The sequence below is a fragment of the Mustela nivalis genome, assembly GCF_964662115.1.
Source record: "Mustela nivalis genome assembly, chromosome: 2".
NCBI lineage: Eukaryota > Metazoa > Chordata > Mammalia > Carnivora > Mustelidae > Mustela > Mustela nivalis.
The window spans coordinates 111,814,644-111,829,463 of NC_139021.1; the positions used below are offsets into that span (position 1 = coordinate 111,814,644).

The 14,820-nt window shown below is 43.2% G+C and overlaps 2 long non-coding RNA genes across 2 annotated transcripts in view; both read right to left on the minus strand.

Annotated features, from left to right (window-relative positions):
* The window catches only part of LOC309859875, a 599,272-nt gene that overhangs the window by 446,936 nt on the left and 137,516 nt on the right, over positions 1-14,820 (minus strand). The window lies entirely within an intron of this gene.
* LOC309858793 lies at positions 1,827-13,165 on the minus strand. The gene is made up of 4 exons (XR_014308327.1): positions 12,776-13,165; positions 3,724-3,885; positions 2,666-3,055; positions 1,827-1,905 (listed from the first exon to the last, which is right to left on the minus strand). It is a non-coding gene; the product is annotated as an uncharacterized lncRNA (long non-coding RNA).

A 14,820-nucleotide genomic window follows, 5' to 3' on the forward strand; every position in this document is an offset into this window, starting at 1 on the left:
TTGTAGGTGTTTGGAATGGTTTGATAAACTAGCTCATCTCCTGCTACCTAATGTCATCTCAGCCTGCTACTCCTCCGCCATCTTGACTCCTCCTCCTCCTCCACTCATTTTCAGAAAATCTAGCACCTCGTTCTAAATTATGGAGTACATCTTACCTAATATTAAACCTAATAGTGGCATTTTGTGTAATGGGGAAAGAGGTGAGGTCATGAGCACATTTTCACAGGCTTCTCACCTATGAAACTTTATCTCTCTCCAGCCTTTGTACATCGTCCTGCTACGCAAGTTGGATTTACTATCTAGAGAGTTTCCATGATTCTTTATTTTTCCGACGTTATCATTCAAAGACAATTTTTTGAATTCACAAAAGGTTATGGCCTTACATTTTTGTAATGTTGATGTGTTATCAGGATTTACTACTGAAATGTTAATACTGTTCTGATGTTAAAAAGAAAAGAAAAGAAAAGAAAATATATCCAAAGCAGATGACATTGTGATTGAAATGCACAACTGCAAAGATATTTGCTTGAGTAAATTTAGAAAAGTGATTAAGTTTTTTCCCCTTAAAGAATTTCTTTGTTATCAAGTGTCCATCAGACATATCAAAATGGCTAGCATATTTTTGAAAACTTTTTCAAGTCTGTCCTGAAGTGAAATTCTCATATAAAATGATTTATAATCAAGTTCAAAGTATTAAATCTCCTCATTTAACAGATATTTGGAAAGAAAAGACTATTTGGAAATCTTTCTGGAGGAGAAAAACATGTTTTTGGTGTCTACAGTAATATAGCATCTGGAAAACAAGGACATTGGGTTTCTTGTTTCTTAGGTGTTGAGCTGGTATTTCATTCTTAGGGAGGGGCATCCTTCTTTTCTTAGGAATTTTAGATAGATGCAGATTCTCAGGGGCACAGGATACACATTGAATGAATTCAAAATTTTAGGGTAAGAGTTGATATAAAAAATTAATTTATTAGATCAATGCTTTCCTTTTTAAGAAAATAAGAATGCAAAGATCCATAAAAATAGTCTATGTCACAGAAGTTCACTGGGGCTGGCTCTCTGTTGCAATATCCAAATGAAGATCCACAGTGCATCTAGCATACAAAAAGATCTTACTTCTGAGTACAGGCACAATGAGCTTATCTGATAAAAAAAATTTGCATCAAAAAAGTTAAATTTTCACACATATTAAAATTAATAGAACAATCATGACAACTAGGACTGATGTGCAGGCACAGGATGATTTAGTCAACCTGAAGAAACCCCAAATCCTTCCAAACTGAAAAACTCTGATGAGTGACAACTAGAAAGTAAAATACCTTAACCTTTAGATTATCTGGAAACTTAGAACTGGCAGTTCTAAACATATAGAAACATTCCAATATGGATGTTCAAAAGGTAAACAAATGATCTCTGATAGCAGAGACTGAATTTGGGGTCAAGAAATGGTTAAAATTAGATGGGGAAGATCTACCAGGCATTTCTCCTTTGTGTCTGGTAGCAACACCCCTGTAAGAGGAGTTGAAGGGAATCACAGTGGATGTGTGGGGCAGATTGTGGTTTCATAAACAGCGAATAAGCTCTTTAAGAAGACAGGGAGGTCTCTTTATATTTTAGAAAGATTTCTGAGGGAAGAAGGGTAGAGTTTTAACATTTGGATTCATAACACATTAGTTAAATTGAAAACATTGTACTAAACAACATTCCTTAATAATGCTCATGGAGATATTAATGAAGAAATGAATGATTTTGTTTATTCCACAAATAGTGATTGATTGCTGACCCTGACCCTGTGCTGGGTATAAGCCCAAAAATGAGGAATGGTAGAATTGTTTGATAAATATTTAACATCAATAACGGCAGGAGTTGCAGTTTCCACATGGCCCTTGAAACAACAATTTTCTGCAAAATAGAAAAGAATGGGAATTAGAAAACTATGGTCATCACAGTTTAATGGTATGACTTGTTCAGTAAATATGTGTTGGTTTGAATATATGTAAATTGGATACAAAAACAAAACAGAACAAAAATCTGAAATTCTCCTGCAGACAACATCAAGAATTGATAAGTGTTTCGCTCATTCTTTGGGACCTTTTGGTCTCTCATTTCCCTCACTCAGACCTGGTTTCTTGGGCTCTGTCTTCCTGAAGATGTGAATTCAATTTTCTGTCATCAGGAAAACATGATCCTTTCTGGTATGTGACGTATGGGGGGGAATTGTAAAGCTCTAAATCCCTGCACTCTTCCCTGGTTAGAATCGTGAAACACATAGCCAGTTCAGATCAGGTTCCCCATTTGTTACTGAGAAAGGGTCTTAGCCATCTGGGGCTATCACATTCTCTTCTTTAAAAAAAAAAATACCCACCCAGGGAGACCTGGTTGACTTAGTCCATTAAGCACGTGCCTTCAGCTCAAGTCCTGATCCCAGGGTCCTTGGATGATAATCAGCCTAGAGACAAGATGGGGCTCCCTGCTCAGCAGGGAGACTGATTATTCTTCTCCCTCTGCCCCATCCCTCTCCCTTTACCCACCCCTTCCCCTTCTCTCACTCTCTCTTTCAAATAAATAAGCTAAAAACAAAAACAAAAGCAAACAAACAAAAACCCAACCCTGCTCCAAATCGTCAAAAGTACACGTATGTTTTCTACTGGAAACACCCCACCTAGGACATCACAAAGCATTCTTTTGAGTATCATTATGGATTCTTGAATGTTATTTATTCAAGATCTTATAATCAATATTGGTCATTCTGATCTTGCTAGACAGTCACACTGGGTTGTCTCCAGCATCTGGTGGTATTCATTTTCCAGGGCTGCTACAACAAAGTACCACAAACAAGGTGGCTTAAAATAACAGACATTTATTTTCTGATTTCTTAAGTTCAGAAGTCTAAAATCAAGGTGTTGGTGCTCCCTCTGGACAACCCCCTGACAGAATCCTTTCTTGTTTCTTCTAGCTCTGGTGGCTCCAGGATCACTTGGCTTATGGCTACATGACTCCAATCTCTGCCTCCATTTTCACATGGCCTTCTCTGTGTCTTTTCCTCTTCTGTCTTATATAAGTAGAAGACAGTCATTAGATTTAGGCACCACCCAGATCATCGAAGATGATTTCCTTTTTCTAAGAAATAGTTGCAATCCCATGTTCCTTGGATTCGGATATGGACATTTCTATCATCCAGGCATGCAAACACATTTCTTCTCATTGTTAGAGGTTTTCTATTTTTCTATAGAACTAGCTCTTATTCCATTTTCTGTAATAAACTTTTAACAAGTGCTTATGGAGGTCAAATATTATGCTAATTATGAGAATACAAAGCTATTTCATATCTCTTGGGTTTGTCCCCAAGGTACAGGTTCCCTTGAATGAGAAAAATGGTGCTCCAAGTGTATGGAAAGCCCATGATTTTAAGGAGCCAGCTTAAGTACTCGCTCAAATGTCCACATTTGGAGCGTCAGAGGATCGAGAGGCCAGTAAATAATCCTACAGATCTCTTGTAAGAAATCTCCAGGCCATTTTCCTTTTCAAAGTTTTGTTCCAGGTTTCAGGCACCTAATCTGCAAAAGCATACCAGCCTGAGAGTCAGGTCCCTCAGGTTCTATTTCTGGTTCTGCTACTGGATTGCTATGGGACCTTGCACACCACAGGGAAGATGGGTGCACTTCCTACAAAGCAAGAGACAAGAGCCTGAGGAGCCCTCTAGGCAAGGCTACTTCATACCCCAGTGAAGCTGGATCCCAGGAACCAAGTGTACCGGTTGGACTCCTCATGCAGAGTCTAGGGATGTTCTTCCTGCTGCCAAAGCCACTGATGTTGGTGTGAAGCTGGAGCTCTGATTTTAGTTTGGTCAAAGGGACTCGGACTCCCTCCTTTGTGTGATTCCTAGAAGTCAAAAGGAAAAGTAGTTTGCATTTTAAAGATTTTATGTATTTATTTGAGAGAGGGAAATCACAAGTAGATGGAGAGGCAGGCAGAGAGAGAGAGCGAAGCAGACTCCCTGCTGAGCAGAGAGCCGGATGCGGGACTCGATCCCAGGACCCTGAGATCATGACCTGAGCCGAAGGCAGCGGCTTACCCACTGAGCCACCCAGGCGCCCCAATAGTTTGCATTTTAAAGCCTTGACTTTTTCTTACTGACATGTTCTTGTGGTTCACGTTGCACTAGAGGAAAATGGGCTGGTGGCCCAGAGCAAGGAGTGAAGGGTTGGGAACTCTGGGCCTCTTCCTGGAGGGGGCAGGCGGGTGTTGTCCAGCAACTTGGGGACTCTGGGAAGGTTAAGTCCCCGCACCTCGCCCCCTAAAGAACTACATTTCCAGAGAGGCCTTGACACCCACTGACTGGGGAGGAGGAAGAAGGAGCTCAGAGCCGGCCCGCGAACTAGCGCCTCCGTTGGCATGTCCAAGTGGGCTGGCTGCGCTCGCATCCGAAGGGCTGACTCGCATCTCTGGCAGTGCAGCGAGGATTCCGCGTGGACACTGCCTTTTTGCCCCTGGATTTCGCAGTACCCGCCCCGCCCCTCCTCCCCAGAGCCTCTGCTGAGGCGGCTGCGGCGGCTGCGGCGCAGGCAATGGGCGTGGCCGCCAGCGGTTGGCGAGGGGTCCGCGCAACAGGGACCCCGATCCTATGCGGTTATTCGCAAGGCGCAGGCACCCCTGCCCTGCCAGCGGGCGGTTTCCAGCGGCGGCGGGACGTTCCCTGGAAGGAGCCACGGGGTTGCGAAGAAGTCCACCCAGAAGGTGCTGGACCCCGAGAAGGATGGGCTGACGCGCCTGAAGCACCTGTGGGCGCTGCTGGGTGAGGCCCGCTCTGGGACCCCGGGTTTGGGCGTTCCTACCCTGATGTGGGCCGGGGGAGGGTGGGGGCTGGGATGCCGACGGCATGAGGGGGGGGCGTGGGGTGGAGTAAGACCCTCCTTTCCAGGGCCCAGCATTGTTCCCGACTGCGGGCAGTCTGGCTTCGGACTCTGCCCTGTCGCCCAGAACGTAAACTCACGCCGGATTTGAGCCTGGTCACCTCAAGGCCGGCGGAGCCGCCACTTTCCTCTCCCTGGCAAATCCTGCACTCCAGGTGCTACACAGACACACACGCACACACACTCACACACAAAATAAACTGACACCTCCCCCTCTCGTTTTTTAATTTTTATTTCTGACTCTGACACCCGAAGTAGAGTCTCCAAGTGTTCCCAGCCCAGACTTAACTGAACTGTCCTCTCTTCTGTGGGCTCCCTCCCCTTAAATTTTAGTTTTACTTTTGAGTTGGAGTCTTCAGAGAGACCGAGCCTCCCAGTGCTCCCAGGATAAATTTAATTGAGCTGTCATCTATCTTCCCACGCTCCTCTTATTTTTATTTTGGGTCTGGCCGCTTGGGCTTCCTTATGTGGTTGGTGTGCAGGGGGCTCCTCCTGTTTGTGGAGGGAGGGGTGGCTTTTCTGGGTTCAAGGAGGCTGCTGCTTCTTTCTTGCCAGGATGACAGTGAGAGTTCTTGGCCGCTTTTTGCTTTTGTGGACTGCTGGGTGGAGGTTCTATGGAGCCCAGAGGGCCTGCAGGGACCTGGGATGAAGCTCATCCTGGTGGCTGTGAAGTGTCTGCAAGGCTTCCTGTCACCTGCTGCATGTGATCTCTGGCTGCTTTGCTAGGCTGTGTTCTGTTTTCCATTTTCTTCCCTACTTAGTTTTAATTTTGTTTAAGACCAAACACTTGTGCTACCTGTGCTGTCCCTAGTGTTTCTGGAGGCTGAGAAAAGGACTCCTTGTTTCCTCTGGATGTCTTTTTTATTCTTAAAATGAGGGGGAAAAACACACTTGAGGAAATAAGACATAAAAGAATTCATTTTATATGCGAGAATTTTAAATAAACATCTTGTTCATGAGATTGAAAGTTGCTAATTATTTCTTTTTATACCCTGTGAAGTACCTCAGAGGACACACACACACACACACTCACACACACGGTTCCCAGTGAGGTTATTTATAATCTCAGATTCCTTGAGGTTTACACTATCTCGTTCAGTTTGGAATGAATGCAAATTAATTACTTACTGTTGCGAGAGATTAGTTTTCAAGAGTTGAGAAAGTGAAGTGTGGTGTCCTTGGTAAACTGACCTGTCTCCTCCCTGTAGTAAAATCTCATGCTCACACAGATTGCACTGTGCAGAGTTCTAGTGACTGGTAAATATTACTGCAAGGACACTTGATAAAGGAACAGATTTGATACTCTGGGACTGTTTCTGTAGTAGAGAATTTGAACTTTTGTTCTGTCCAATTCTGCAGGATTATGTTGGCTCCATTTTGTAAAGGCCAAATCAATTAAACTTAGATGAGTTTGGCTTCTTAGAGATGCACAGTACCTTGTTACCAGTCTGAGAAAGTAGTTCATTTTCGAGACTGTGTAATTGTGGTTTCACTTTAAGGTGCAGTATTTTATTTTGAGGAACTTTCTTTTTTCACTTCATTGAGCTCATGATGACCTCAGTTTGTAACACAGGCAGGTTCTTTGATATGAGGCTGCTTTTTGTGGATGTATTTGTTTGTGGAATGACCCAGTGTCCTTTCTGGCTGCAGTCTTACCCATAGGGACTACATTTTTGCAAATATGTCTGAAGACTTCTAGTGATAATGTCTCACATAAACTCTGGCCAACAACTGTGGTTTAAAGATGTTAAAGAAATACAGTACATTCATGGACTAGTACCTAGCACATCATATACCCTATTTGTTTGCTACTTAAAGAAAAAGTCAACTTAGGGAAAAAAAAATGGCCTCTTGACCTGAAAGACAAGAGTTATCCAAAAGCAAGAAAACTACTGAAGGAAATGAATAGACATTATTGTTGTATTTTTATTTGCATATTTCTTTTAATACTCTTGATTTTCACATATTTTGTCTTCAAGCAATAATAAAGATGTTCTGTTTTACCAAGATGATACCACTGACCTGGATTTCCAGTCGTTGGCAACATCAATTTGGCTGGTTACTTAGCCTGTCTTTGAACCTCAGTTTCTTTACTCTGTCAGATGGGTATGGTCATGTCTACTTTGTAAAATTTGTTGTGAGTATAAGGTATAAATGACTACAGCTTGCAGCAGGCATGTAATAGTTTCCTCTCCTATTACTGGCCCTCCATCATGAACAGACTAGGAAAAGTATTTTGATAGGTACTTTCCCACACCACCCCTGGTATTTGGATAGTTGCTGTAAATTTGTTCTCTCTTTCTAAAAATTAGTCTGTGTTAAAGACAACACAACTGCGAGACACCCAACGAACTGTGGAAAGTAGAGTAGTTCTCATTCCAGTTAGAACTTATTTAGCTACTTTAATCTGACTGTGTATTGTAGATTGGCCTGATACCATTAATCTTATTTTACAAGGGTGGAGACTGAGGACCAGATAGACCTAGCAAGGGGCCAAGCCGTGGATCTATGTGCATATGGCCTATATGCATTGTGTTAGTTACAGGTAGACCAAAGAGCCATTAGATCCCCTGACTTCCAGTTCTCCATGCATTGTTGAAATCATCAGTGGGAGAGTAAATGAGTCAACAAAACAAAAGAGAAACCAAAAAAATTCTGTGCATTGCTATCTTATTCCAGCAAAGATGCCATGTTTAATTAAAGGTTGAGTCCCTACTACAAATACCCATCTATAAATGGTATTGATGTAGCAAGAAGAATGATGTACCAGGAAGCATATAGTATGGCATGTAATTAGATAGTGGCTTCTATGTTGGACTCCATTTTAGGATTACAAAGGTTCAGAAAAGATCATGAAGAGTGGCACAAACAGAAGGGCCTTTTGAGGAAGGTTTTCCTCATGCTGGTCCCTTGAAGGGTGTCTAGACTACTGATCCACATGTGTAACTTCAAAATTTTTAGTAGCCACATTTCAGAAAGTAAAAAGAAAGAGGTGACATTAATTTTAATAATCCATTTTATTGAATCCCACAGCTCTAGTTTGTATTATATCAACAGGTAACCAATATAAAACATTATTATTTTTTTGTGTTCTGTTTTTCATATCAAGTCTTTGAAATCCAGTGTGTGTTGGACACTTCTTGCATGTCTCAATTTACACTAGCTGCATTTTAAGGGCTCAGTAGCTGTATGTGGCTAGTGGCTGCATACGGGGCAGAGCAAGGTTAGCATTTGGGAAGCGCAGCAGGAAGGCAGTTCCAAGCAAGGGGAGATGGAAGCTGGTAGTGGAAATACACATGGCAATGATGTAGAAAGGTGAAGTACACCTGCCTGCTCCTTCCTCCTGTCCAGTAAGGGAGTCCCAGGGTAACACTGGTCATGAGAAGGATTGGTAGAATTCTTGCCCTGAGGGTGTTCACAGTGTCAGATATGTGACTAGAGTGGTATGTAGGCCAGGGGTAGGGACAGGACAGTGAGTTGGACTGGGGGATCTTGGTAGGGGGAGAGGAGTGACAGCCTGACTGGCAGAAGCTGAGGCAGTTTGAGGGTCAGATCATAAAAGGTGTTGTTCGTCTGAGTTGGAAGCTCCTATTTTACTTTGCAGGTGGGAGGGCCCTCTTGAAGAATGCTTAGCAAGTCAAATGATAAGAATTGAGAGCTGCCTGGCTGTCAGCAGGGCCAGAAAATTGGATTGGGTGTTAGGGGTGATGGTAGGGGTGACCCTGCTGGCAGAGAAAGAAGAGAGAAATGACAAGGGTCTGAAAGAAGATACTCCATGAATGGAGAAGAGGAGTGGGATTTCAAAGGGCCAAGGCAGTGGGAACTAGCGATTGTCTCAATTAAGTAATGAAACAAGTGATTTGAAGCCAGGTGAGGAGTGATCAGTCTGAAGCAGAAGAGATCTGGGAGAAGAGGCCTCAGTCAAGGCAAATCAAGTGACATTGGGGCTTGGTCCCAATATTTGGAACCAGAGTGGAGAGGAGTCTCTCACAAATGCTCTCTATATATTGATGGAGTAAAATGGACCATTTGGGTCTATTTCCTTTTAAGCAATTGTTACTTTAGATAGGGACAAGTTTGCTTACAATTTTTTAAAAAAAAATATTTTATTTATTGGGGTGCCTGGGTGGCTCAGTAGGTTGGGCCTCTGCCTTCAGCTCAGGTCCTGATCTCAGGTCCTGGGATCGAGCCCCATATAGGGCTCTATGCTCGGTGGGGAGCTTGCGTCCCTTCCTCTCTCTGCCTGCCTCTCTGCCGACTCGTGATCTCTCTCTGTCAAATAAATAAATAAAATCTTTAAAAATATTATTTATTTATTTGACAGAGAGAGATCACAAATAGGCAGAGAGGCAGGCAGAGAGAGAGAGGTGGAGGCAGGCTCTCTGTTCAGCCCACATTGGGCTCTCTGCTCAGCAGAGAGGACCCTGGGGCTCGATCTCAGGACCCTGTGATCATGACCTGAACTGAAGGCAGAGCCTTTGACCCGCTGAGCCACCCAGGAGCCCCTCGCTTACAATTTTAAGTGTTGCCTTTTAAAGTTATTTTATTATTTGCATTTTCCTCTCATTTTTATTAACTACAAACATTTGTTGAAACTGTGTGCTGTAAGTTAGCTTACCATTTCCTGGATGGCTGAATTGTTTCCTTCCTTTCGCTCTCTCTTTCTTTTTTTCTCTGATCTGAATAATACTGCTTTAAGCATCTTGGGAAGCAGCTTTGTCTCTAATTTGTGTCATTTCCTTAGGAAAGATTCCACTGATGTCAAATTGCTGAATTTGAACATGTTTATGACGCAGTTGACTGAGTTTCAGTTCAGTTCTCAGTTGACTGAGACTCAGTCTCATTTCCTAAATGTTGCTCCCAGTGAGCCTACTAGCAGCAAGGATTGAGACTACCATGTGCACTGTAGTCTGACTAGCAATAGACACATTGGTGTAATTTGATCATTGGAGGGAGGCATCTTGGAGAATGGGAGTGCCGGGAGGAGGGTCAGAGGAGTTAAGGGGAGATCCTGGCTAATGATAGGGAAAGACGAATTTGGTGTTAGGGCATTGATTTTGAGAAAAGGGCAAGATCCAAGTGGAGATGTCTGGGAGATTGAGGGACGGGGGGTCTGGAACATAATAGTAGGGTAGAAAGCTATGATATTGTTGTCTATTTTCATCCTGGTTCCATCACATCTTCCCACAACCTCTGATGTAGGCAGTGTTCTTACCCTCCACTGAGAGGGTACAGAAACTGAGGCTCAGTGAGCTTAACTGCTTGTCTGTCAGCACCCAGTCAGTTAGCGGCAGAGCTGGGATTCCTGATTCTAAAGGCTGTGTTGTACCTCTGCTAGTTATCTGACCCCAAAGCATATTTATATATCAGAAAATATATTTACCCACCACACTGGATATTAACATAGAAACAAAAGCCCTAGTGTTTTTGCATGTCTCCCAAAAATATTGCTTGGACTTGTGCTGTTCTCTTCCTAGTCTGTTTTACTAGATTCTTCTAGGGAGACTTAATATCTCTAGGGAGACTAGAGACTTCTAGGGAGGCTATATTTGATTTCAGGATGGCAGAAGATAAAAAGACTCCCTTTGTGTTTTCCTGTTTATTGGCCTCTCTGGGCCTTGGGCAGGCTGAGCCGGTGGTAAAATATTCGCATGGATGTTAGTGCCAAAGGACATTCTACAACCAGAGCAAAGCCCGAGGTGTAATTTCAGGCTCTTCAGGATGTCTTTGTTTTGTCTCTCTCATTTAACCTTGTTTGAAGTAAAGTCACGTCGCCATAATGCTCACTTTCCTAATTTTTCATCAGTTACCAACATTTTATATTTGTAGCCTCAGGAACTTGAGATGAACTTTGGACACAGATGTGTGTATCAGAAATACACTACTCCCTGCCTCTAGGGCTCGGGAATGTCTGGACTTCTGATGAGAGAAGTATGAACCAAGGATAAAAGTCCAATGGAACTCAGATGTTTTGTTTGGGACAACTTAAAAAGGCTGACTTCCTCCTTTTATTCTGAGAAGAGAGTTAATTGATAGGTCCAGAATATTTTGATGTAAACTTTTTTTACCTTGTATTTTGATTTTGTTGGTGTTTTACTTGTAAGTGGGCATGGATCATTTTACTAGCTGTTTAGAATACTGACCTTTCTACAGATAAAACTGTAGATAGTTGTTCATTTTTTAAAAATTGTCTTTCAAAATGGCAAATTGATTCCATTTAAATTTTAAGTTTTTTTAATTTATTTTTTATTATCAGCATAACAGTATTTATTATTTTTGCACCACACCCACTGCTCCATGCAATCTGGGCCCTCTATAATACCCACCACCTGGTACCCCGACCTCCCACCCCCCGCCCCTTCAAAACCCTCAGATTGTTTTTCAGAGTCCATAGTCTCTCATGGTTCACCTCCCCTTCCAATTTCCCCCAACTCCCTTCTCCTCTCTAACTCCCCATGTCCTCCATGCTATTTATTATGCTCCACAAATAAATGAAACCATATGATAATGGACACTCTCTGATTGACTGATTTCACTTAGCATAATCTCTTCCAGTGCCATCCATGTGGCTACAAAAGTTGGGTATTCATCCTTTCTGATGGAGGCATAATACTCCATAGTGTATATGGACCACATTTTCCTGATCCATTCGTCCGTTGAAGGGCATCTTGGTTCTTTCCACAGTTTGGCGACCATGGCCATTGCTGCTATAAACATTGGGGTACAGATGGCCCTTCTTTTCACGACATCTGTATCTTTGGGGTAAATACCCAGGAGTGCAATTGCAGGGTCATAAGGAAGTTCTATTTTTAATTTCTTGAGGAATCTCCACACTGTTCTGCAAAGAGGCTGCACCAACTTGCATTCCCACCAACAGTGGAAGAGGGTTCCCCTTTCTCCACATCCTCTCCAACACATGTTGTTTCCTGTCTTGCTAATTTTGGCCATTCTAACTGGTGTAAGATGGTATCTCAATGTAGTTTTAATTTGAATCTCCCTGATGGCTAGTGATGATGAACATTTTCTCATGTGTCTGATAGCCATTTGTATGTCTTTATTGCAGAAGTGTCTGTCCATATCTTCTGCCCATTTTTTTGATATGATTATCTGTTTTGTGTGTGTTGAGTTTGAGGAGTTCATTATAGATCCTGGATAGCAACTTTTAAGTTTTTTTAAAGGAGGAATACGTTATTGTACTGTAATATATAAAAGTAGTAGACAATTATGCTCTCTTCAGATTTAAAAGAAATTTCAGTTCCATACACATTTTCTCATGAGTGTATGAGTGAGTGTGTGTGTGTGTGTGTGTGTGTGAGAGAGAGAGAGAGAGAGAGAGTGTGTGTGTGTGTGTGTGTGTGTGTCTATCTGTCTGTCTATCTGCTCGGGAGGGCTGTGTATTCAGATATTCATAGGGCAGAATCCCAGAACCTATGCTCCTTGGAGAGGTTGCCAGTGCTTCCTGAGGGAGATGTGGTCTGAGGTGTATTTGGAATGACGAATATGGTGTTTTCCTGGGGGACAGATTGGGGATGAGGGAATTAGATTGAGAGGAACTAGTGTGAAGGCAATGGTGTGGCCACCATGGTGTTAAGTGCCCTTTGGCTTTTATCCTGTGGTGTGGTAGTTCTTGGGAGCCAGGAAGACCTAAGTAGAGGGCAGGGGCCAGATCCAGTTTTGCCCCCTTGATGATTGGCCCAAGATTCTCAGACTTTCTGAGATTTGAAGCAGGAGTGTGAGCTCCCACCTTCTGGATTGCAAACCCTGAGGGTATAGCATGGGCTGCCCTTTTGGATTGCAAACCCTGAGGGTGTAGTATGGGCTGCCAGCGTTCATCTTTACCCAGCGTGGAGGGAACCTACCTCAAATGGAATCCATAATGAGAGGGAAGGAGGGCAGAGAGATGGAGGGTGAGAGGAGTGCAGCAGACCCCTTGTGTGCGGAGAGGTCCGGCTGTGTCTGTGCCATCTCCAACTCTGAGTTTCTCGGTTGCAGGTGCCAGTAACACCCTGTTTTTGCTTCAGCTAGCTTGAGTCATAGCTCTGGGTCTTGAAATGGAAAGAATACAGATTCATATGCCAGAAAGAGAGGGAGGAAATACCAGGTCAAGGGTGGGCGGGTGGGTAGGTATGTGTGGGTGTGCTCTTTCTAAGAGCTGAGCCAATTGATCTTATATATATGTAGAAGAAGGAACTAATGAAAGAGCAGAATTGAAGATGCAGTGCAGAGAAGGGGAATACAAATGATGGACAAAGGTGAGGCCTTCAGTGGGATGAAAGGTGTCAAGCAGATCAGGCTTGACAAGTGGGACATCACTTCCTCTAAGGCCACTTGGAGCAACTAAGAATGGGGTCCTAGATGTGGAGGGAGCTCTCTTGCCCTGGCTTCTGTTTTCTCTGTGAAGGTAAGAGGTAGACCTGGCTACTGAGCCAGTTTTCTTGCCCGTGTAGTAATAGGGACTAAGGGTGTCTTGTTCCCTCTCCCATGCCTTAAAACAAAGGAATTACTGTAATCAGTAAGTCCTGTAACTGATTATTGTTGTTCTTTGGGGGAACACTCTCATAAATGCATTTAACTTATGTATTCAGTAATTGGCCAGAAGCCAGGAAATGTATATATATGTAAAACAAGGACAGTTAGGGAGTGCATATATTGTTTGGCCTTCCACTCAGTGACTATATGTCCCCGAGTGCAGTGGGTGGGCCCAGGAGAGTGCTGTGTTCTCAATGGTCTCCTTTCCTTCATGCCTCTCCTCTGTGGGACCATCTGTCCTGCTGGGTGTGGCTCTAGTGGCTAAGGGTAATTTTGATCTTCTCCATTTTTGCCTTGAATGTCACTTCACCTCACATAAGATGTCTTGGGATTATACATATTCATGTGGCACCTTGCCCTTTTGCAGTGTTTTCTTATATTCTCATTGGATCAATATGCTGCCTGAAGCTACCAGTTCGGAAAGGACTTACCTTTCAGATTCTTAGTCAAACTTTGTTTCTGATGTAGTTCTGAATGTCCCTTTCAAGTTTTTAACTGTGATTTTTATAAAAGAGAGATTTCATTACCATTTTTATGTCTTTTGTATTATTTCAGAAACTGAACCCACATTTGAAAGGTATTTTAACAGTAAATATTTTATTTTAGTATTGCAACTGTGCTTTAGCCTAAAAAGATAAGGAGCCCTATGATACTGTCTTGCGTTTGATTTTAAGTGATGGCACATATTCACTGAACGTCAATCAAGGTTTCAAGGACAAATAGTTACTAGTGACACTGCCTGTGCCCCACTGTGGGACCATGAGAATGTATCACTTAGGCCTCTGCTTTGGGGATCATGACTGACTGATGTCTCAAGCTGCTGCCCTCTGGATTCACCACCACTTCTTAGCCAAAGCTGAGCTTCTCTTTGGCCACTTGCAGTTACTGAGCAAGTGGGGGATACTACTGTGGTCCACTCATGCAAGATCCAGATGCCTCTGAAGGGTGACTCTGGCTTGACGACTCCCAATGAGTTGGTCAAGAGCCTCTTTGGACTGAGTTGGGAGTCTGAGATCCTTTCTTCCAGCCCTCCTTCCTTCCCTGTCTCCTTCACAGGGGGTCAGACCCGCATTGTGGTTCAACCTCCCCATGCCATCTCAGGTCTCTCCCTTTCCCCCTTCACAGCCAGTTCCCCCAATAAATCTCCTACACATGTAATGCTGTCTTGGTGTCTCCTTCTCAGGGAGCCCAAACTGACACACCATCCCTTTCCCCAGAGGTGTCCATCCTACCACCTAAAACCCTTTCAGAAGACAGCATGAGGGCACTACATTTTCCACATCAACTTTCTTTATCCCCCTGCCCTGAGATGATATTTCCTCAGAATTCCCATGGCATTTTGAACTTTGTGTTTGGCATTTGTGGCCTTTGGCTT